This window comes from Lissotriton helveticus, chromosome 7 (assembly GCF_964261635.1).
Source record: "Lissotriton helveticus chromosome 7, aLisHel1.1, whole genome shotgun sequence".
Taxonomy (NCBI): Eukaryota; Metazoa; Chordata; class Amphibia; order Caudata; family Salamandridae; genus Lissotriton; species Lissotriton helveticus.
Window position 1 is genome coordinate 126,533,247 of NC_136068.1, and position 25,750 is coordinate 126,558,996.

The window sequence follows — 25,750 nt, forward strand, 5'->3', positions numbered from 1 at the left end:
GGAATTAGCAGCACATGAAAAAGAAATTGCCAAAATTTGCACAAAATTTCATATATACGTTATTCTTGAACAAACTAGCAAAATATATAACCCTAGATGTTTAATGGAGGAAGGAGGGACTCCGCTTTTAAGTTGGCACGTTATTATGTTTGATAAGTCGGCTATCATAAGCGTGAGCATAACCCTTTGGGGACCAGAGTGCTACAGCACTCTTTCGTGGCAGTACACCACTTCCGCCGAATCAAAGCTGCGCTCTTGCGAACCAACATGTGACCAGAACCAAAGCCCTTTTCCCCAGTATTTCTGGAACCCCGTGTTTGCTGATCGCGTGAGGCCAGGAGATAGCTCTGCTGTCAACCCAGACCTAAAAAGTTAAGGGTCCGAGCGTTCGTTAAAAAAATATATATATTTTGTTCACTGAGATAACCAAATGTTAAAGCGAAGTTATGGTTAGCATTGGTCAGACCACCTTACTTTATGCTTAAACACCCCCGCCCACAAAAAAATGGACTACAAAAGCACAGTTAAAGTGCAGTTTTAGTTACAAGTTAAGCCTAAAAACCCATAGTTGCTAGGTCCGCAAATCATGAGTCAAAACACAAAATTCAACACCGATGACCTTTAGTTTGATGTGACTGATAAAATTACACGCGTCCTAAATAATCATATCACTATGAAAGAGCTATCTAGTATTATTTATTGATTTGAGTATGCATTGCTATTTAATTTGGTCAAACTTTTATGCGCTGTTACTTATTGGTATAAATATTGTGAGGTCATAAGCACAGAATTTTACGGTCTGGTTTGTTTTGCAGTGGTGCAGCCGGGTCCTGCACTCAACTCTTTGCCGTTGGCCATCACCTGCTGCCTACAGACTTTGAGATAGCCTGCAGAACATTTGATGTGCTGGGGATCATGAACCTACCCTGGGGTCCACGAATACCGCAAGTAAAACAATGTCTTTTAAAAAAAATTTTTTAATCAGGGCAGTTTTTTTGCCCCTCTCATCCACCTAAGTCATGGGGTCAGGGGATGCTCTCCCTGCCCCTTTAGGGCTAGAAGATTGTTTTTTCCTAGGATGTGTGGACAGCAATGTGGCTGCACCATTTTTACATCTCCACTGCAACAGGATATGCACTTCATGATCTCTTGCTTGCAAGAGATACTTTATACAACATGGGCTTGGAGCATGCTCATTGTTTACAATTCGTTGGCTACCTTGTCACTCTTATATTCTTGCTCCTACTTGGAAGTGCATGCCGGCTACACTTCCTCTTCTTCCCACTGAAGCATGGAACACATAGAATTCTGCATCATGACTGGGGTCCTTCCGCTGCTCCGCTGTGACCGAGGTACTATTTTTTCTTTTTGCCCCCCTCTTACCAACATGTTGCTACATGTTGCTTCTGCCCTGCAACATAGTGTTGCTTCTTCCCTCAAACCGCAACCACCCCCAGCAGTTTAACTTCTTCCTTCCTACCTCCACCCTCCTGTGGTCCGTGCAGCCTATTTCTTACCTTCTACCCTCTGTTCTCCATTTTTATTCTTACCTCTTACCCCACCCTCCAGGTTGCTTCTTCCCTTGCATCACCACCACCTATTGCCCATATTGCCACTTAACGACCACCATCCCCGTTGTCCATTTTGCCTTGTCCCACGTCATAACGTTTTTTTACCCATCCCGCGTCATAGTGCTTTTAAAAAAAAAATGTATAGAACGTTTTTACTCTAGAATTTTAGCCATGCTGCACAAAAGACACACTGCTCTATAACATAGCTACAGACCCCCCAGGATATAGCGGCATGAATTAGCAAATTTAGCGGCACAAAAATGGAAATTTAGCGGCACAAATATGGAAATTTAGCGGCAATTTAGCGGCATTTTATGTGGCCATTTTTCCTACAACAAACACAAATATCTTACTTTTTTTTTGTTATTTAACAACATGAAAGAGGGGGGAGTGGTTCGGCCTCAGTACACTGGCCTTTTTTCTCAGTGCTTCATGAAATGACAGTCTCTGCACAATCATTAGTTTGCATAGGCACTGCAATTACAAGTGGTGTGCTGTTTATCGCAGCCAGTGCTTTCTGACGGCGATATATACCTTCAGACTGTTCTCATAATACATTGTGGTAAATCAAACCTGTCAAAATGTAAAAAGGGAGGAGTGCTGAAAAATATCGGGACATGCAGAGTTTGGTGTAGAAAGCATGCACCGATTTTGACTACTACTAAACCTGTATTAGGTTTTGTTTATCTCTCTTGTGAAACACCAAAACCCGTGAAATTGGATGTAAAAACATGCGCAATATGGTGCCTGCTCACCCAGGGCACTCGTAATGAAGGTCTCGATAATCTTGGTTATACTGACTCCTATGATGTAACTTGTCGCAGCCATGTCCCCTATTTCCTTTTGTAAAGCACTGACACCTTTGGGTAAAGTCCGCGCTATATAAAATTGCATAAATAAATATCCGTCTAAACGCTAGAGGGAGTGAGTATATCCTTATAGGCACTGCAGGAGTAAAAGGAGATGGGGCCTTTTGGGAGTTTGTCTTCTTTACATTTGCTGGCGTGAGGAGTGTGATCACTATTATCGGCTCACTTCCCGCACATCACAACTCTTCCCACATAGGCTCAAAACAGAGACAACACCCTTCCAACCAATATTACAAGAAGTATAAAGTGCACCCGGAGTAAATAGGCTGTCGTAAAATGTACAAATAGACTGTTTAAATCTTTACAGTGCTTTCAAAATCTATGTTTTTAGCAAGACGCTACTGTACCTAGTGTAAACCTTTTTTTTATAGGTTTTTATCAGTTAAAGCCTGTACTGGCACCCAAGCAGCCTTTAGGTTCGCTGGGTCTAGCGTGACTGTGTGCGCGCCGGTGACATGGCTGTACTGCGCCGGGGGGGGGGCACAGTTAGTATTCGCCCTGATCGCCCATCAGGGCCTTTCTTTCCCATATTGACCCTCGGCTCCAGGGGAGAGGGCGGGGCCTCGCCCCAGTCACCGGGAGGGTCTCCAGCGGGGAGCCAGGCGCGGGAGGGGCACTTCAAAGCCCTTCACAGTGAGCTGCTAATGCCCCATTAAGCCCGGAAAGTTATTCTTTTGTGTCCTTCCCGCCCGCCCCAATAAATAATGTAAGTGGGCCCCCAGGATATAGCGGCTTTTGTAAAAATGCCGCGATTTCAACAAAAGTGCCAATTTCGCGGGGACTTTTGTAAAAATCGCGGCATTTTTACTAAAGTGCCGATTTCGCGGCAAATCGCGAAATCGCGATATCCTGGAGGGTCTGGCTAAGAGACATATGGGCTTTGCCAATGCTTGTGTCTTAATTTATAGAACAAAACGTGTGCCAGGACTGAGACAGACTGAAACAAAGTCTACCAATGACCCTTATGAACAAAACATAAACGTCCACTTAATCATTTGCGCCAACTAATGGTTTATTCAAATTTTTCGTTTTGATATATTTTTGCAAAAACTATAATCTTTGTGCATAGTATCCTTACATGACAAACTGCAACTTGACTATACAAATATATACAAAATATACACAACATTTACAATTGACCACATTTAGCCCACACCATATACACACCTCTCTCAAACTTCAAACAAAGATACTACACAGTGGTCCCAATGTACACAATGAAATATCAACACAAGAAGAATAAAACAGATTATCATGAAAATTTCACAAATATTTTGTCTTTTTTAGCTGTGAATAAAGCTGAATGCGTTTCTTTTACGACAACCCACGAATACACAGTCGGTGTGACCTGGGACCAGGTCGACGCGTTTCGAACCCTCAAATTGGTGGGGTTCTCCTCAGGACCAAACAGACACTAGAAAAACAAAACAAAGACCCCATTTAAAGGTAACTGTTACCCTAACGGCAGAGTCAGCGCCACACCAATTTCAATAACCCCTACCTTAAGTGTTCTGGGAGATGGCTTCCATATGTGGTTGAGAAGTCTCAGTATCTAAAAACCATACAGACCAAAAATCAAACCGGATCCTGCTAAAATCATATTCAACTCAACTCAAACTGGCAGGCGGTTAGTAACAGTCTATGAAGAAACAAACAGATAAGCTTACCCCCGTGTTGGTTGACACAATTAATGTTGAAGCATCCAAGCTCCCTGTTTAGACAAAGAGATGAAACTAAAATCAGCCTCTATTTGATTCGAACATATAACTAATGGCGGGCTGCTTGGCGTGGCGTCTCACTTACCAAGTGGTGCCCAGATGTTTCCAGATTGTGGGAGAGCGCCGAGTCAATCCGTGAAGGCGCTCTCTTGGGGCAATGCCAGCGAGGAATAAAGGTGAAAATCTAAGTAGCTCGAAAACTATGGTAATTCGTGTGCACTACGCAAAAATGCAAAAGCGGCTATCTGATTGTCTTCATGGGGAGAGAACAGGCCGACACCGTTGGCACGAGCGGTGGAGCTGCAAACGCTATACAGTCTTACGAGTCTTGCAGACTCTTTCCAGGTTCCCAACAAAAAGTGTGGTGTAGCTGTGGTTCCTTACCAAGCGGTGTACGCCAAGTCGCTGAATTCTTTCCCGTGGCGGCGAGGGCTCATACCATGACTCTGAGAACAATCGCAGCAGTGAATGCTTAACCAGAGTCTCACTGACTTCCTGGAAGTCACGTGAGCGGCCGGAGCTAAATTCCTTCTGGAAAATAAAGTGCGTCCTTGTACTTGTAAATACTATTCCAGTGGCCCAAAATTGTACAACAATCTATTTCTCACCTTGGGTTTTCAGGTAGTTCGATGAATCTTGGAAAATAGAGGTGTGCTTAGATGTGACTAACACTAGTTATCCTGGGGGATGTAGTTTCGCTGAAATGATTGAGCGATGTGCTTGTTCGAAGCGGGCTTGATCCGTGAAAGCTTACTAGGATGAAATTAATTCTGCCATTCTAGAGAGCGAGGGACATTTGCGACAAAAAACGCAAGATGGTCGATTCAAACACGAGCCAATAGGTTTCCCACAACTTGGATGGTTGATTATGGAAATAGTTCTGATCTAGGGTGCGGGTAGGCAGGTGCAAATACTCCTAGATCTTGAAAATTTCCGAAACTTCATTAAGACTGTTAATCGCGGTGTTAAATTTCATAATTAACAACGCTTCTCTTTGGTTCAGTCTAGTTTCAAGGTCACTCCCTCGTCTGTCGATCTCAATTTTGGATAGTATCGTCCATTTCAAATCGGACTCAGTATATTTTTTTGACATCCAGTGATTGACCAATGGTGCATTCGCAACCGTCCTTCTTACCCGTGATTTATGCTGGGTAATCCTCGGACTGACTTCCTGAGAGGTCTTGCCAATATACAGCTTTAGACAAGGGCACATAATTCCATAAACTACGTTTCTTGTTTTGCAATTTGCAAAACTATCTTGCTTCCAATGGGTTCCTTCGAAGGTAAAAGTGGATCCTTCCATTGTTTGATCGCAGCAGGTGCAAGTGCCGCACTTATGGTGTCCTTCTACTGGTGGAAAACCTAGCATGTTCCTAAGGTTAGCTGTTTGTCCACTTGGTAGAGCTGCCCGTACCAAATGGTTGGCCACGCTCATGTCCTTCCTGAATACAAACAATGGTGGTGCTGTAAAATCGCTGTGTAGATTTTTGAGTAAATGCCAATTAGTGGTAATCATTTTCTTCAATTGATGTGCATTGGGACAGAACGTTGTCACACACACTGTTCTGGTGAGCTCAGGTTTGACCCTCTTTTCCAATAAGGATTCTCTTGGCACCCACCAAGCTCGTTTTAAGGCATGTTTATCAAGTTTTTTAGGGTAGCCTCTTTCAATTAGTCTCTCCATGAGTTTATAAGCATGCTTAAAATATTCATCTTTACAGCAACAGTTCCTCCGGATCCTAAGAAATTGTCTTGACAATCAATGAACTCTGGCAGCTATGTTTCATACTGGCAAATTCCATGATTATCCGTCTACAGAACAAAAAATAAGGATCAGAGGTAGCTCTTGTAGGGAAGTTTGCCGAAAAGCAGAATTTACACCAAACCTGTAATGAGTGTAGAAGTTTATTCTTAAAACCAGAATTATTTGATTTGGTGTAAATTTGTCCACTGGTTTAAGATATTTGCGTTTACAAAAGGTGCCAGGCTGAATTTAAAGGGCTTACACTTTGGTATAGTTGCTATAAAAAAAAACCACTAAAAAAAACATGCATTGGCATAGGCAATAGATCTCGCCTTTGGGACCTTTTTAGTGTTTAACAATGCAGCAAATGAATACACAGGAGGAAGGACACTGAAAAAAACATGCAAATATGCATAAAAAAAAGAAGAAAAAACATATATAGATAGCTCTACTATTGAAGACCAACAGACTTACAGTCAGCCTCGGAGAACCTAGTTGAATGTGCGGAGCGCTCTTCACATGTGAAGATGCTTGGAATGTGGAGACATACTGATGTTCGGATTGAGAGGACGGTATCGTTTGTGCAGGGAATGCTGAGCCGGCAAAGTAACCTGTTTTTTGGTGTATTGAAAGGAGCGGAGTTAAATGGGGGCATGATGCCCTGGAAAGAGGATGTGGTGTGACGTCCGGGGGCGGCCGACCGTTGGATGGGGAACAGTGGTCGGGGTTTGGCATGTTATCCCTGTGCTAGCTGGGGCTGTGTAAAAATAGCAGAAAATTGCGTGTGGTCTAGCAATGGAGTCGATTGATTTTTGCAGTGCTGGTGGGCTTTTTTCGTGTGTTAGTTGGTTGTGGCTGATGGCTTGAGAACTGTGGAGCGTGTTGAATTTGTGGCATGCTGCCTACGTGCCAAGCCATTGCAAAAAAAAAAAAAAAAAAAAACATGAACGCGCGCCCGCGTAAATGAAAGCCACCACGCTTATTGAAATATGATACAGACCACATGGCGCGAGCTGAGTTGAATTTGTGGCATGCTACCTACGTGCCAAGCCATTGCAAACAAAACATGTACGCGCACCCGGGAAAATGAAAGCCACCACTCTAATTGAAACGTGATACAGACCACATGGCGCCCTGCGCGCCGCTGCTCGCTCCCGCTAGGTGGATGCCGCCACACGTACGAGTGTCAGAAAAGTGCAGACCGATTACAAAAAGGTCATCGCCTAGAGCAGCGCATGCGCGCTACGCTAGGCTCGCCCTAAAAAACAATGCCATTGGTTGGAAGCCAAGTGAGCCACAATCAGGGATTCGAAAAAAGCAACAGCATACAAGGCATATCTAAGTTCGCTCTCTGGCCACAATCAGGGGTTTGTGGGAACGCTCAAACAGAAGCACAAATAGTGCAGTGGAGCAAGTCCAATGCAGGTCCAGGTTTGTGCGCTAAACCACATCAGCAGTCAAGGCCACTATCAGGGATTTGAGCTAGCATTCCAACTGGAGCAAAAGTACAGTGAGGGATTGAAGCAATCCAGGATTTGAGGGCAACGAAGGAGGGAAAGTACAGTGAGAACAGGTTGCTTCTGGCACATGACCAACAACATGAACACTGGCGCTCAGTCATACACACACTCAGGGCTACTGCCTGCAAACTTATCTATGTGAAGGAAGAAATAGCACTGTCAGCCATTGGTTGTCCAACAAACAACCAAGAACTATACAGCACCACTCATTCAGGTACACACTCCGGAGCCATCACAGAGAATTGAGGACTCTAATGGAGACTAAGGGTAAATGGGGCAGTGGGTCCAACAGAGATCCAAGATGTCAAACACTCGCCAAGATACACGGTCAGAGCAAAATATTAACTTTGAGTTAATAATAGGTCTCTTTTTTCAACTAGCAAGCAGGTACAGTAGAATTTTTTTTGAAATTGCTAGAAGGAAAAAAGGTATAGTTATTAATAATCAGGTAAAAAAATGGCCGATTTTTAAACATATACTATCCCCATTGAAAACAAATTGCGTGTTAATACTCATTTTGAAGTCGTCTTTAACCTCATCACTGTGGCGTGAATTCCGCCACAGTGCTGAGCATTTCAATCGCGGGCGTAGTCATGACGGCTCCCGGCCGTCATCAACAAACGCCCACCGTGACTCATGACGGCCGGGAGCCGTCATCAGCGTCGATGGGGTTAAAAAATAAAAAGTTAAAAAGGAGTTATTGTTCATGCGGCCTTGAAAGGTGCCAGCTGAGGTTCTCGGTAGAAATCATAACAATCGCATTCCTTTTGCATTGCAAATGTCATGGCACACATTCACTGATGTCATGGGTCCAGCTTGAGTACATGACTTATGATATCATTGACATGACTTCTTGAACAATAACTTGCACGATCCCTTTGAGTGCCTATGACTTCACACAGCATCAACTGATGTAATAGGTGATGACATAACACAAATCAACATATACATCAGACGTCAGCTTAAAACGTATTTATAAATAACATCTGCAGAGCACCATTGTCTCAGATTCATGTGAGCTTAGACATGCTCAGAAAAACATACGAACACAAATTCATAGAACGCCATTATTTAAATACACAAAGCAGAAAATTATCATATTCAGAGCCACACTTACAAACACCATTTGCAAAATAATTCTGCTCTAGACTATTTATAACATAGGTAGAGAGCCCAACTCAGAGGCAGACATAGAAACAGGTATGTATGCAAATCCACATGCTCAAATTCAGAGAATACAGCAACAAAGTTAGAGGCACATTCAGGTACACTATTAGCAATACAACTATCAGTCTCTGTGACAAAATAAATTCTGCATGGAGACACATTGCAAACCATACTCTGAAATACACATTTGTACATTGCTACTCAGTCAATTGTTTTTAAAGCGTTCAAGCATAAAAAAATACGCTACAAGGCGAAAATAAAGAATAAAGTCGTAAAGCAAAACATGAATATGGAGTAAATAAATCATAAATTGTAAATGTTACTTATAGCCACTCGGGTACACAAGCATTACAGATTGCTAACATATACACACACTAATATTTACATATGCACACACAGACGTCCTGGCACACGACACCCATTTAAATGCTAATTAAATACCATGACATACAGTCAAATAAACAACATTTGACCATAACACTACGACCTGCATAAAAGCACTAGCTATACAGACATCTTGAGTGTCTTTATGTGCCACAATAAGGAATACAAGCTATGAAGAATCAAAACAAAAAGCAAATAAAAAGCAAAAATAAAATGTTTAAAATACTTTTACGAGACCACAGATTTAACCTACAAAAGAGCTAATATATATACATTTTTTAATCCGGAGCATATAAATTACAAGAAAAAAAATATCAAAATAAGAAACAACTGACTTTAATGAATAGAGAAGAAAATTCCATTTCACAAGAGTATGTCCTCTACAATCCGACACCATACATTGTTTAAATCTTTATTCTATCTGTTCAAATATTGTTTTAAACAAAAATGCCAACCTACATTGGCAATAAAAACAGTTGGCATAGCAACAAAAACATGTTTTATAAATTGCTTTTCATCATCCTTAACCCCTTTGCCGCGGCACAAATTGCGCCTCGGCGCTGGGGGCTGAGCGTGGCGCATCCGTGCTCGTGACGGAACCGCGCCGCCATGAGACACGGGTGGCATGTGCTCATGATGGCGTGGCTCCGTCATGACCACGCCCGCTCATCAATTCATCCGCACAGGCGGGGAATCAGTGCCGTGTGGGCGGAGCATCCGTAGCAGTCATGAGCTCACGCCGCCCGGGTCTCATGATGGCGTGGTTCCGTCACGAGCACGGAAGAGGTTAAAAATTAATGTCTTCCCATGCGATGTCATAGGAAGATCAATGGGTGTAACAAGGTATGGTTCAAACAGTCATATCAATGGTGATAACTTAAGTGGTGTAATCAATGTAGTCACATATTGTCATCAAGGATGCTGTATGTCATCAATGATGCCATGTGTAATGACATTTGGTTTGTGTAGTGATGAGAGTATTCTAAAATGCATCAACTGATCAAAATTCCCTGAACGAGGGATGTCATGCTCATCTTTAAAAAAGGGAGCAAAGATCTCGGATAGGAATGGATGGATACAAGTGAAAACGAACTTGAGGAAACAGATTCTGATGTAACAAATGTGAAGAAGTTTCCTCAAAATTCTCATGATTGTCATTTGACAGGATGACAATACCGATCTGACGAAGGCCATTTACTTTAAAAATGACTTTTTGTATCACCCCGATTAACTATTTGTTCGTTCGTGGTTTTTTTTATTTCGGGTCTTTCGGAGATGCCCACTATACCAGTTGTTTTTAACCTGTGGTTCGAGGACCTCTGCAGGTCCTCGATTGTTTTACAAAATGTAATATTAAAATGACGCGCTTACTGTTTCTCTGACTTTGTGCCTCAGCCAATCCATCGCCATCCTTGCGGACTGCCGGGGCACTACATCCCCCAGAAGTGAAGTCTCGTGAGAAGAGCCGCGAGAGGACCAGCGCCAGCAGTTAAAATCAGCTGGGAGCCCCCGTTGCGCGGGACGCGCGCAGGCGAAGCCCGGGCCAAGGGCAGGCCCATCTTTGCCCGTCCGGGACCGATCGAGGCCGGGCTAGGCTCACTCTCTTGGTTTCGTCCCCGAGAATACTGCAATATGGCCAAGAACAGTCAGTAAGACCCTTTTATTCTTCCTGTTATTAGCCCAGTTGTATTAGGAACTATACACCCGATATTGACTTTGAACCGGGACTGAGTGTTTCTCAATCATATATATTTATTATATGCCAGTCTGTGGATCTGGTTGTCAGCCCAAGGGTGGGTGGGTTTACTACAACAACTTTAAACCGAGGTAGTTTATTTTTTGGCTCTGGGTAAAAGAAAAATGTTTAGCCCCAATCGTGGCGCAGGGAAAAAAACTCCAGAAGATTCCCAACAATCTCTACTGAGCTTCCTCACTGGGGCTATGGTGGCTTTAAATAAGCAGATTTCAACAGTAGAAGAATCCCTCGAGGCAGGCACCTCAAAGTCTACCACTGAACTAGACCAACTAGACGATGGGGTTCTACCGAGACAACCCACAGTCCCAAAAAGTGTTATTAATGGCTGTATTCAACACAGCTTAGAGGAGATCTCAATAAGTGATTCTGATTCACTAACGCAACCACCCCAGAAAAAAACATAAGAATCACGCACCAGTAGAGAGTGTAGATGCAGGTAAAATTACCACCAAGAGGGGGGAAAACACTGCAGAAGCCATCGTTCAAATAACTCAGAAACAGCGCAACCCAGTAAAGAAAAGGGCTGGACTGCGGAAGGGTTCTTGCCAGAATATAATTGAGACGCGCAGCAAACATGATCCGCTTAGTGGCGACATAAATAATTTAACTATTTTAGTGGAAAGGTTGGACCTCTATCTCAGAGTCAACCTAGACCAAATAAGGACCAGACTGACTCTTATCAAAGATTTTTTTGTCCAGTAACAAGACTCAGGGTCTTGACCCTATATCCGTTTTAAACGAGCAAGGGGGAGGGAACAAGGGTAATACCACACAAATTAGACTGTCAAGAATCCCGGAAAGGGGCTGCCTCAAAGCTAAAGACAAGGACCCCTCTGTGACGCCTGTCTCATCTCTAAAAGCTACTGTAAATTATCCAGCAAGGGTTCTTTCTCCCCAGGTTAAAACACACAACCTAATAGATAATCGTTTCACTGGTGACAGGAATAACGATATGGAGAGGGACAGGGGCCCAACAAGGTCACTGGAAGTGACAGGTTACTCTTCCTGTCCACCTCCTCCCCAGAACTGCCACTATCCAACTAACATCAACCTCTATAGATCGAACCTGGGATAATCCCGGAACAGATCCACTTTTACCAGATGCAACACCATATGTAATCGTCCTGGCAAATGCCCCGAAAAAGGGCCTTTCAGAAGTTGAATCCTGAGAATCGCTCAGAAACAAATCACTCCACTGGCTTGGCCAGAGGACTGGTCTAACCGATCAGCTGTTTCATGAGTTTAAGATGGTGAGAAGGGTTCAGTGGGTAGGAAATTCTGGGAAATCACTACCGGGAGACTGTATAGTTCTTACATTTAGATCTCCCACGCTGGTCAACAAAATTCTTTGGGGGAGTGGACATCGGGCGGGATCAACATACTCCCGCTTGGCTTCTTCTACTCCCAATCTAGCAGGTATCCAATTAGAAACATTCCACCAATGCAAGCACACTTCTGCGAAATTCCAACTTTTAATAGATTCAACCCACTTTTGGGCCTGGAAGGAATAGACTGACTGGCTAATTCTAATCCTAGTTATTTAGGGCCGCTGGTAGCTTTATCTCGCCAACACAAATACCATAACGATTGTTCATCTACCATTAGTCGATTCTCGTGTGTAGAGAAACCCATTAGCGAATCTCATATTTATAGTTTAACACACCAGCCCGTACAAATGAACACAGGTTTAGCATCACAGGGGGGCGATTTCTTAAATGGAGAGGGGGCCAATATAACGTCCTCATGGGAAGGGTCCGTCAATCAAAGCCCCGTGTGTTCAAAATCTACTGGGCAACTTGCATTTAAAATAGATTTTTGGAACATCGCAGATTTGCACTCTAAAATGGTCAATGACATCTGGCTTGGATTTGTTGGAAACTTTAACGCTCTTTGCCTCCAAGAGACATGGGCTAAAACAGTTATACATCTTGAGGGCTATAAAACTTACTTCTCCCAAGCAATTCCTTCAAATTCTCGCAGAGCTAAGGGGGGCCTGATAATATTTATCTCAAATCTCTTGGAGTTTAAGAAAATCATTCCATTCAAGTTAGAACCAAACTACCAAATAGTAATCCTCGATCTCAATAAACGTGATATCTACGTATTGGTGTTTCTATAACAATCTACGTCAGGCTGAATTAATATTAACCCTAAAGGACATTTCAAGTTCATTGCAGCAACTAAAAAATAAATATACTAAAAATGTCCTTATAATATGGGGGGGGGGGGGGCGAGTTTAACCTTACCCTATGCAAGCATAATAACAACTTAAATTGCGGCCTTCAGGACAAGAATAATAACACCCTAATTCACTTTCTCCATACTCCAACAGGGGACTCTTTAAATGAAATACTATTCGTCCTAGAGTTAGGTTTGTCAATGAATTAGTGGTCCCTCCAGTTTCACTTACCTATACTTTTAATGGCAGGGGAGCACATAGTATTATAGATTTTATTTTTATTTCCAGAAATGTCGCGTTCCGCATTCTGGATTTTAGAACTCACCAAAATGCCACTAGCGACCATTATCCAAATAGTATAACAGTATATTTCCCGCATAAGCCAGACAAACAAAATCTGGAGAGATTACACGGGCAAAGAACACTAATCCTGGATAGCTTAAATGGGTACTCCCTCAAGTGGGACAAAATAGATCCCGCCGTGATTACTACAAAGGTTGTGAATAATTCATTAAGATCATTTAATAAGTGCCTAGAACTTGCTACTCCCTATACGGAGATTTTAGATAGTTTCTTGGTCATAACTAGTGCAGTAAAAGTAGCACTGTCCAGGAACGTAAAGGATAGAAAGGGAAAAACCAAAGGATGGTTCAATAACACTTGCACAAAAGCCTACTCAAACTTAAAAGTTGCCCTTTATAAGACAGAACGAGACAAGCAAGAGGTTGCCCATCTTAGAAGGGAGTAAAACCAGGCTATTAAAGCAAGAAAAAGTGAATTAAAAAACGAATTATGGGAACAACTACACAAAAGTTGTATCACGAGGGATAACATTGCCTTCTGGAAAACCATCAAATCTCCCTTCCTTACAGAAGCCAGGGATAACTCCAAAAATAGACATAGCCATTGACGAGGCAACATGGGTTCATCACTTTGCAAAGATATTTGGCTTGTCGCCACAGGATCAAGTTGCCTATAATAAGGATAAGATAAGCCCAAATCTTAGAAATTCTGTTTCCTTGAAATTACCCATCTAGAAGTTGAGCGTGCTCTGTTAGCGAGTAAAGTGGGAAAGGCGCCTGGTCCCGACGGGATCCCAGTTGATTTATTCAAACATAACTTGGAACTGTGGACCCCAATACTGACCAGAGTCCTCGAAGCCTCTTGCGCTGTGGGGCTTATAGAATCTTGGTCGGACTCAATTCTAGTCCCGATTTTTAAAAAGGGGGATCGTCAGTGCCCATGCTGCTACCAGCCAATATCCTTGCTAGATTCGTTAGGCAAAGTAGCAGGCCGTATCATCCTTGAGCGTCTTCAGCAGTGGGCAGAAGATAACAACAAACTTTCAGACCTCCAATTCGGGTTTAGAGTATGACTAGGCACCACAGAGCAAGCTCTTAATTTGACCTTATTTATGGGTAAATATGTCAACGCAAAGGGTGGGAATCTGTACATGGTCTATGTCGACCTAACCGCAGCCTTTGACTGCGTGACTCATTCTAAATTATGGGCCATATAACTAGATATAGGGGTAGACACCATCCTGGTCAATTTCGTATGAGAATTGTATTCCAAAGCTATGGCCAGGGTGAGATATGGGCTATCGGGTGAACTAACGGCATAATTCGGGGTGGAGAGAGGGGTAAGGCAGGGCTGTGTCCTGGCACCCTTTCTGTTCACGCTCTATACAAACGGTTTGGAGCGTGCAATGTTGGAGGGGTGACAGGACTTAACCCTTATAGATAAACGTCCAATACCCGCCCTACTCTATGCCGACGCCGTGATCCTTGCCCAAACCCCCCTAGGACTCCAGCGTGCTCTCAAGAGGTACCATAGCTTTATGGGCAACTTAGATGTTAGAATTAATATAAAAAAAACCTTTGTAATGTCCATCGGCTCTAGACACAAGAAAACCATGAACATTTTTATTGAAAACAAGAAACTTGAGACCACAAAGACGTACCCCTATCTAGGAATTTTAATGGATAATAAATGCTCGTGGAGGCAAGCAATTTAGGCAAGGAAATTGCTTTTTTTGAGGGCAACGGCACTAGTGAATTTTGCACAAAGGCTAGGGAGAAGACCACCTACTGAACTGATCAAAATTTACCAGGCAAAACGTATAAGTGTTGCAATCTACGGCGCAGAGGTGTGGGGATATGGCAAGGTGAGTGTACTTCAAAAAGTAGAGAACAGTTTTCTTAGATTTCTCCTTGCTGTTCCACGAAGTTCCTCTACTTATAGTTGCCACTTGGAACTTGGTTTGTCGTATGTCACGGACATAGTCAAGTTACAACCAATCCTTTTATGGCACCGTCTTTGGCCATCCACTAAAACCACTTTTAGCCAAGAACTTATCCAGGATTGTTTTCCTCTTGAAAATGGCCATAAGATCGGAGGGCTCAATTACATTAAAAAATTTCTGAACGACCTGGGACTTGTTAGATACTACCACGCCCCCACAACAATCTCGGAGTTATCTAGAAAAGGCCTTAAAAAACTTTGTTTAATTCATTTGGAACAACTGCGGTTGGCCACCGAGGCACCCAAATCCTCAGGTCAACACATGTTAACCATCCAAACTACACTGACTATTCAGCCATATCTTACATTTAATTTAAGTGACTACGAAAGGTTTCTCCTAACACAATTTAGGTTGGACATATTCCATCGCCTATTGACCTTTCTAAAAGTAAATGATTGGTCAAAACAATTACCACCTTGTCCGTGCGATGACGTTTCTACTCAAACAACTATTCACTTGGTCCTATTTTGTAAATTTTATAAAGACCCTAGGAAGCGATGGCGGATTCCGATTTTAAAAACTATGGGCCTTCGTAGATGTCGTCCAGCTGATCTCGTCTTGCAATTTTTGGAGGAACTATGTGTTGCAAAAAGTACTGTACAATTCTTGAAGTTTTGTGTAAGGCACAGGCCCAATTTAGAGTAGGCGATTAACTGTATAGATCAAATAAGAATGAGGCCACCTTTTATTTTTTTTTAACCCTAGATTGTCTATTTATATTAGATTTTGCACTCCAACACTTTAATCGCCGGTTTGTTCGCCAATGTTTTAACATTTGAAATTTTAAATGATAGATTTTAACTATTAATTTTATGTAATCTGAATGTACTTTTATGGTTCTTCTAAATCATGAAAACCGAATAAAGGACTTTTTGATTTGATATTAAAATGAATAAAATATATACAAATAAAGAATCAAAATTGAATAAGTTCTATATTTGATTGTAAATTGAACAACATTTCAATATTTGAGCATTTGAACGGTGAATACTTGTTATTTTTTTATCTGTGTGTATTGTTTTGAGGTTCAAATCATAAAACGTTGTTTAGAACGTGGTTCCCCGGCTTCCAACAATCACTCAATAGGGGGTACCCAGATTCCAGTAACAATTCAGTAGGGGTCCACAGAAGTCAAAATGTTAAGAACCACCGCTGACCTATAGCATCCCTATTTGTGTAGCCTAGAGCCCTACAGAGGCATTTGTAATACTTTGTGGATGGTAGAGAATAATACAAGCTCCTTTTCTTTGCCACACAATCCCTTAACTCGAGAGAATGTTTGTGCACGAACCGCTTGCCTACTGCTACTTTGAAATATATAATATGAATATATATATGCAGCTGTTCTAGCATACCATTTCTCATAATCTCCCCTACCGAGTCCCAAAAAATGAATGGAGACAAGCACTCTAAAAACCATATTTAAAAAACAAGCTTTAAAGAAACTGGAATAATACATAAATATATCATACATTGTATATTAACATTACTGATAGGCACACGGGTACATATAAACATTACAGACTACCAATAAGTACGTGCTCATATTTTCATACACATCTTTCCAGGCACATTGTGACACCTATCAGAATACTATTTAAATATCAAGGATAAACAGTCAGAAAAACTAAATTTGATCATAACTCTAAGACCTGTATAAGATCACTAGCTAAGATATACAGAGAGCATGAAGGTCTTTAAGTGCCAATAAAGTGTAAAAACTATGAAGAATCAAAGCTAGACATAAAATCCCAAGCAAATAAAATGCAAAGTAAAAGACTTCTATGAGGCCATAGATTTAAACTTTTAAAAAAAAGCTAAAAATGAAATATTTAAGAAAAAAAATCAAAATAAAAAAACAAATAAGACTAAAATAAAAGAATATGGGATACATATGTGACATAACTATGACGTTTCAATGTAAGTAGTTGTCATGTATAGTTAAGAAAAACAATTACACAAGCATTGATAAATTTAGAATCCCTCTTGTTTAACACAAACAAATCTGTATAAGATAAAATAAAACTTTATTTACTAGACTAAATGTTTTCTCCATGTATAACAAGAACCAAGCCCATATATAGGGTACACATAATTTGTGGCATGCCTCTTAGTTCACTAATAGCATTGGCATCTGGGCAGGAGAAGTAATAATTCTCAAATCATGTTTAAAAACTCACTTTTCATAAATATATTACCAAAGCATGATGTGGTAGTGCATGGTCATTTACAAATAGCATATTTTCCATTGAAATGGACACAAAACATCCCCCAGTAGCATGTAATTTTACTAATATTAGCCCATAAAAAATTTGGGAAATTGGGTTTCAGCAAAAATATTTAAAATGTACACATTACTAAGTAAAGTGTTCTAATTTATTTTGATCCTATAAAAATATGTTTTCACCACAAAATTATAACATTTTGAACAGTTCACTTTGCTATTTCAGGGTTGTGCCTGACATCTTACAGCCTATCATTTACCATTCTTTGCACAGTTCAATTGTCACACAGTTCACTTTAAAAAATCCTCCAACTTAAGTCACAGAAAGAAAAATAAATGTAGTAAGATAAGTTGACTTTTGACCTCAGTCTCTGAGAGCCAGCAAATGTGACATAAGATTTAATGGCATTTTTACTGCTCTTTCACGTTTTGAAACACGGGAATGGTTAGTAGTGTAGGCATTAATTATATCGATGATAGCCAAATTGGACTTATTGCCGTCATGTCTGCAATAGACATTAAACATAGCGAACCCCCAATAGTGAATTGCAGAATAACACACAGTACATCTGGAGAGCCCAAAGCAATTGCTTTGGTAGTACAGGGCAAGGTTGTTTTAATCTATATTGCAATGCTCCCTGATGGCCTGCCTTTACCAGAAAAGAAGGCACGTTGATCAAAACTAGTAACCCCAGACCAAAACTGAAGTGACAGCACCAGTTTCCTGGAACATGCTTATATCAAAATGGTCCACGAAATTACCCCAATCGGTGCAAAGCAATTTGTGCTTAATACCAGCAAAGTTCCAGGAAACAATTAAAAAAAGAGAATCTGTGTTAGACAAAGATACGGTGCTGGGAAAAAGCTAGAGCTGAAACTACAGGAGGATGCTGCCCGTCAGCTGCAGGAAAAGAAGGCAAAATGGCAGAAGAACTACCATCATCAGCAACTGGATGTGGAGAATCTCCAATGCCAATAGAAGGTAACGTTTTTGAAAATGTTCTTACTACTAAGACATTCGTTGTGTCATGCATCCTCTCTTGAACCGAGGTTTGGGAAGATCAATCATTACCATCCAAATCTGATGAGGGTAACAACTGTTGTGGTGGGGATGGTGGATGGTGGTGGGGATGGTGGATGTACCAAGAGTGTCCACTTGTGGGCCTCTCACTCCAGGCTGCTTAAAAAGGCATGGGGCTATAGGCCTGGAGAAAAAGCCATAGGCAACTAACTATACTGGCAGCTGTGCTTATGCTGTCAAGTCACTGCCGGATCTCATCAGGCGACACACCAAGGCCAGATACCTGCAGCTGATAACACAATCCCTTTCCTTGGATTTAGCAAAATGGCCAATCCACCCTTTTCTTCGGACTACTAGAATATCATTGCACTCTGAGATGGAAAAAAACGAATCCGGCGAGAGCCAAAGACACACTTTATTCTTGAGTTCCAAGTATGTTTCCTTGCCACAGGAAGGACAAGATGATACTCCTACCAATACAGCCACATGTGGGCAGCATTCAGGTGGCAAAGCCAAATGTGGCTGAATGCACAAAGAGTGCAGCTGGCCCGGTGGACTAGTTGCATTGGCTAACTCACTTTGCTCCCCAACGCCAGCTACATTATAGCAAGAGGTAGATCTGGCCCCCGCCCCTGGTGCTTTATTAGACATATTTTTTGTTGATATAGCAATCTCCAAGGGGCAGAGGCTTCTGCACAATAACGGTATTGGAGGTGTTAGGATGGTCAGCTATGTTGGAGGATACTTGGGCATGCTGTTGGATGGGTTCCAAGGGATGAAAATAAAGGTTAATTTTGGACGACTATTCTATCTCCCTTTCCCAAGAACATAGCCTATTTACAAGTGGAGCAATTGCAGAAATCACAATAATTATGACTTGACCCAAAAGGCTCTCCCAAGAGATGCAAAGCCCCCCATCACTCACAACAGCATTGATAGAGGGGGGGTCGAGTCCACCAATGGAAATGTAGGGCCGCCAAAATGCCAAGGACTACCAAAACAGGCACTGGGCTCCTGCTTCTGATCTTTGCATAGAATGGAGCCTTGTTTGGTTTTACTATTCTTCTTAACTGGCTGACTAGGGCTAGGGTTCACTGGCCCATCAGATGCATCAAGCATGGACATAGGAGGCTCCCCAACCTTTGTTGTCTGTGTGGCAAGATGAAGGTCTCCGAAGAAAAAGAATGATGAGGACTTCAAGGGGCTGAAACAGAAGTGCAGGGCTGAGGAAATACCCTGCAAGAAGAGACAAAGCCTGTCCCATTTTCCAGTTCAAGGGACAAGCACCTCTCCGCCAGTGTGACTGGAATCTTTAGTAAAAACACTTGCTGCACGTACCAGGAAAGAGATCCTTGTTGTGCCAATCCTGGAGTTAGTTGGGGCAATATTCTTCCCACCTGCCAATTTACGCTTGCCCATGATTGGTAACTGACCTAGCCACAAAAATAGTTAAAGTAATAACCACGAGGTAATAGAGCTGCCAAGCTAACCAAGAATTAAGAGGGGTGTCTCAGCCCAGCCTCTTCCGTGCAATGACGGGCCCCTCGTGGCCCAGGTGCGTTCGTTGGTGCCGGACACTATAGGCACTTATCAGCGGGTCGTCCTCAGCCTGGCCACGTCTGTACCAAACAGCAGTCTGGGGGACGAAAGTCCCACCCCAGACGGTATCAGGAAAGTTAAGTTATGGAACCCGCTGCTGCTCTCACCTAGACTAGTGTAACATATAACACTATGAGAGCATACCAGAAATTCAGTTTGATCTAGTAATTTAGGGTTGGCTCAATTTCTTAACTGTGAACCCGGAGACTGTGATGCAGAAAGGGCGGACAATATTTGCACTAGGAGTTTAAAGAAGGGGTTTAAGAGAAGAACCCTTGAGTCTTCAGTGAAAATTACAGCAAAAAGAATCCATGATGATTGATTAAAAAGTGTACAGATTTCCATCAAGAGGCAATACAGCAGGAGAAGGAACTTTGTGGCTGAGGCAGCACAGCGAGGTGGAATCTTAGGAATCCAAATATTCACATTTGTGTCCGTAGAGCAGTAGAAAAAGTACAGGGAAAAACAATCTGGGAGACAGGCACTTCAGTCTCTAAAGATCCAGTCAGCTTTGTGGCATCCAGTTTGCACCTGGGAAAACAAATTAATTGCACAATGTATCAGCCTTTCTTGTATAGGGTAAAGACAATATGACTGGAATATAGGTGTTGCATTAAGGAATATGTTTGCAGTTGTGATGCCTGGACCTTTTATGTCTTTCATTCTGTTCTTATTAAAAGCTGGTTTAATATGAAACAAATTGGTCTATAAGGTTTACAGTAGGATATAGTTTGTGGTGCAGCAAGTGTCAGTTTGTTCATTCTACTTCCCTTCTACCCCATAACCCATTACCTTATAAGGGAGTAATTCAAGTGATAGTTTTTGTAGGCAAATATCTGTCTCAATCAGGCGGGTCTGCTATAATGAGAAGCAGGGCTTGGCCTGCTCTGCCATCTATTTGTTGTCAAAAAGATAAATAGAATTTTTACACAAAAATAAATCTTGCTTGCATGTGGCGGTAGAGGCGGGGGATGCAGACCCGATACCACTGGTGAACATACTGCTACATAAACGCCCCAGGCTGCATGACAGAGACATAAACACGGTGGATACCACCACGGAAGCATGGCGATTGATGGGCAAGGCGGCTAAGGCACTGCCACTGTATGCTCCAGCTCTGCCTTTGGCACACAACCCACATATCTCAGTAACACAAGAACAGGTGGGCATGGATCTGCTACGGTGGGCGGGCATAGATAAAATGGGTGACTTGTATCTCAATGGGGTCTTCCAAACGTTAAATGAAATGCAATACATCAGCAACCCGTCCCTACTATTCACCTTTGCCTATTATAGGCTCCAAAGAGCACTTAGGGAGCATTATCCGACGCATCCGGAGGAGCCGACCCCGCTGGCACCCCTACAACTCCTTCTCACGACGCCTGCGGCATCGCACCTGGTATCTAAATTATACACTAGTTTACAGGGAGCGATAGGGGGTAGCACAGACAAAGCTAGAGTTAGGTGGAGCGAGGGACTAGTGACACCCATCGCGGAGGAGGAATGGGCGTCGGCATGCATGCTAACAGACATGCTGACACCAAACGGTAACCTGCGAATCATACACTACAAATACCTCCACCAAGTGTACTACACACCGCAGAGACTACAGAGATATGGGTTACAAGAGGATTCGCAGTGTAAAAGGTGTAAGCAGGAGGGGGCGGATTTCATGCACCTGGCATGGCATTGTCGCAAGGTGGCGGGCTACTGGGTACGGGTGGTGCAAACGCTGAATGTCATGTTAGAATCTGCTTTAATATGCGATGCCAAGATGTGTCTCTTGGGTATTGAACCAACATTAAGGGCGACGAGGCGAAAGTTCTGTGCAGTGGCGTTGTTGCTGGCGAAAAGAAGGGTTTCACTACACTGGAACAGTACAAAAGGGCCAGAGGTTAAGAGTTGGTTAGAAGATATGGTGTACTGTCGCGACACTCTGAACACCTATGAGGAGGAACTGCCAGCTAGATCGAGACCCAAAGACTATTGGGAATACCTCAGAACCTACTTATTGGAACGGGGCAATGAAGAGGGGATGAATGCGAACGATTAGAAATGCTACATGAAGTGTGATTAACGGGTGTACGAGAATACTGTGGTATGGGAAGGGAGGGAGGATGCTGTGACACAGAGTATACGTTTTGGATGGACACTCCGGGTTAATTTAGGGGTGACACCATCCAGTTTACAGTTGGGAGAATAAGTAACCAAAAAAGTGTGAACACTGGCAAGAATATACATAGCTGGAGCACTGAATTGGATAGTGAATATGATGACGATGTAAAACGCCGCCGGTCCTATGGATGTCGGCTGATGGGCTGTGTACATAACAGAGAGGGCCCGATTGGGCAAGAACAACTGTAGCCGGCCACCACTGGTTGTAGGCGAATCACTTGTAAGGTATTTTCATATATGCTAAGTGCGAATAAACTTCTTACACCAAAAAAAAAAAAAAAAAAAAAAAAAAAATCTTGCTTTGGCGGGTTTGTTGATACGCTTCAGACTCCGGTATGTCAACGCCCTTTATGTGTGATTCCCAAAACAAATCTTCACAAGTTCCAGTTTGCTCAAAGTGCCATTGCCAGCATCGTCACATATGGAAAAATTTAGCAGAATATTTCCCATGCCTACTCTTGTTAATGAAGCATTGAAATATATCTCCTAAAATCTGTGCAAGGTGGGCTTTAACGGGACCATTAATAAAAAAACAACAACATCAGGGACCAATATGGTATTCATTTGGTGGTCACCAACTTTAAATGAAGTTGTGAATACAGTATGAAATTACCAGTAATATAACTAAGAAGTCCATTTAAGCAGACTGGTTGGAGTAAAACGTTGCTGGTACTTTCCATCTAATTGGGATACTTTCCAAGCAGCAATAGTATTAGCAAACCTGAAGGCCCAGCCAACTATGAATCCTTAAGGTGAAATTCACATTCCTACAGGTCACTATTCTAAGGTGATCCCAAAGCAATATAGTGAAAAAGAATCTAACACGTACTTCAGCAACGCCCATAGCCTGATTTATAAAGTAGCCTAAAAGAACACATAAAACTAGGAGTGTAAACAGAAAAAAGGATTATGCTTCTCATTTCTTTACTACTTTTTTCAGCAGCCAATCAAAACAAAAGTTTCAGTAATACTACATTACTCATGATACCACTATATCACATGACAAACCATAGAGCATAGCCCTATATAATCCCAACCAAGGACTCAGTGTCCTCTTTCTTTGAATAAATCCAAAACAGTTAAGAAAGTTCCAACCATGTAACTCAGGAAATATGTAGATTCAGCTCCATCCGGAGAGCCTTCTCTAGCGAACCCAAACAGGGCCCAACAGGGGCTCAACTCAGGGCGCTACATCCGGCGATAACAACAATTTGAACAACGTCCGGTCAAAGAAGGTCGGTTTTCTCACCAAACCACAATTTGCTTGTACAGGAATTTCTTTTCCATAGCAGATTATTTGGCGTCCACACCTGGAAGCGTAGAGGAAAAAACACTGTAAAACTGATCTCGTCACATATGCCACAAAGCAATGACAATAAAAGAGGGAGGAAAATATTAAGAAAATCATATACATTACATTTGACAAAATGTAATAACTTAACGTGGGTGGGATAATCCTTGCCTCTGTGTCCTTAATAGAATAGAAAATTCTTCTCACGAATGTTCGCACATTTTTTATACTATGTCAGGACCGTAGGCTCCGATCATGCTTGTTCAAAGCTTGGCCACCCCTGCAGAAGCCACATCTACAATCTGCTCATAATAAAACGTCTTGAAAGTAGTCTCTGACAACCAATCAGCAGAATTCATGATATCAGAGAGACTGACCCCCAATACGAAAGATTTTGAGGCCATAGCTCCTCGAGCCGGGTGGGCTCCAAATTCGGAAACATCAATTGCTGCTTCACATATAAGCCAACGCACCCATCTCGTCAGGTTGGCTGGAGTCACTGGGCGGAAAGTTTTCTACAATGCGATCAACAGTTGACCCTTCATATCTGTACAAAATTCGCCGTACTCACCTCACACGCTTTCAAGCATTGTACTACGCATAGTTTGGGGTTATCTGGGAAAGTTTGATAAGAAACGGATGAGTTATGCATTTAGTTATTCTGGAAATGGAGAATGTAACCCCTTCCGGGGAAAATCTGCGTCCCGCCAAATCCAGAGCGCGGACATCTAACACACTTTTACATGAAACAAGGAAAAGAAACCTGGTCAGTTTGGCAGATAGTTGTTGGATGGCCATGTCTCCAAGAATCGTAGAAGGATGTACACATCCCATAAAATAGAATATTTTGGCCATGGGGTATGGACTATCCGAATGCCCCTCAAAAGTTTGCACACCAAGAGTTGTTTTCCCACCGGTTCACCCTCCACCTGATCGTGACCTGCAGAGATGGCTAACCGAAAATTATTTATAGCTCTGTAAGCCATCCCTGAGGAAGCGATAGAAAATAGAAAATTGATCACTGAAGAGAAATGCGCATTAACGGGATTGGCGGCCCGTTCACTGCATCAGCTACACCATTGTTTCCAGGCTGAGGAATAACATTTGTTGGTATTAGCTGATCAGGCCTCATTGATAAAGTTGTCAGCTTCTTTCAAAAGGCCAGGGACACTCCATCTGTCCTGGAAGACCGCAAGGCTACTGGATGGAGTTGCCCTGATGATGATATTGGATGTGGCGAGCCCTCCGGATCCAGCAAGAGGTTCCATCGATGAGGAAGGAGAATTGGGGACGCAAAGGACATTTCCAGAATTACTGGGAACCATGTTTGCGCTCTCCAAAGAGGAGTAATCAGTACCAGTTCTGCTCGTTGGCGGCGCTCTGTGCCAATACTCTGGGGATCATTAAGAACATAGGGATTGCATAACACAGGGTGGACAACCAGTCCTGTATAAAAGTTCCATGGCCAACGCTCCGGGTCTCGGTGCCAAGTGTAGAAGATTGGGAGCTGCCTGTTGAGGCGAGATGCAAACAGATCTAACTGGCATGGGCCCCAAAGTCAATTCAAAGCATGGAAAATCCAAGGATGGAGTTTCCAGTCGCTGAAGTCCTGTAGATGCCGGGATTGCTAATCCGCCACTGTATTGTGGTGGCTTGGTAGATATTCCGCTACTACAAATATCCTGTGTCAGAGAAACACACACACAGCAGCAACACACTAGGCACACCACAAAGGAAACTCCAAACAAGGTTATATAAAAAATAGCCTTTGTATTATCCAAAACACATTAGAATCATAATCACACATACACTGTGCCAACTAGCACTAGGCAATATTCACATGGGATTATATCCATGACAGGGCCAAACGGGCCACTGTCAGAATCATCACAAGGACAAGTAGTAAAACTAAAACACAACCAGTAACAATAATGGCCTCAGCATTATATCTAGCAACATAAACACATTATGTCTGCATCACGGTAGGGATAAACACATTACGCACAAATTATAGGCATAAACACATTATGCAACCTCAGTAGGCATCACATTAGGCATAAAACACAATTAGGAGGCACCTTAGTGACACTCCCCAGGTGCATACATCACCTTTCCTTAGGGCCTTGCCCCCTCCTGGTACACACAGGTACCAAACCTGACCCCAAGCCAACTGGCCTTCCTCTGGGGCTCAAATGCCCTCTGTCCAAAATGTTAGGGCAAAACTGGG

General features: G+C 42.5%; 1 protein-coding gene across 2 annotated transcripts in view; it reads right to left on the reverse strand.

The window, feature by feature from the left end:
• SLC2A4RG (SLC2A4 regulator) overlaps positions 1–25,750 on the reverse strand; it is a 351,419-nt gene that overhangs the window by 303,024 nt on the left and 22,645 nt on the right. The gene's annotated exons all lie outside the window — the stretch shown is intronic.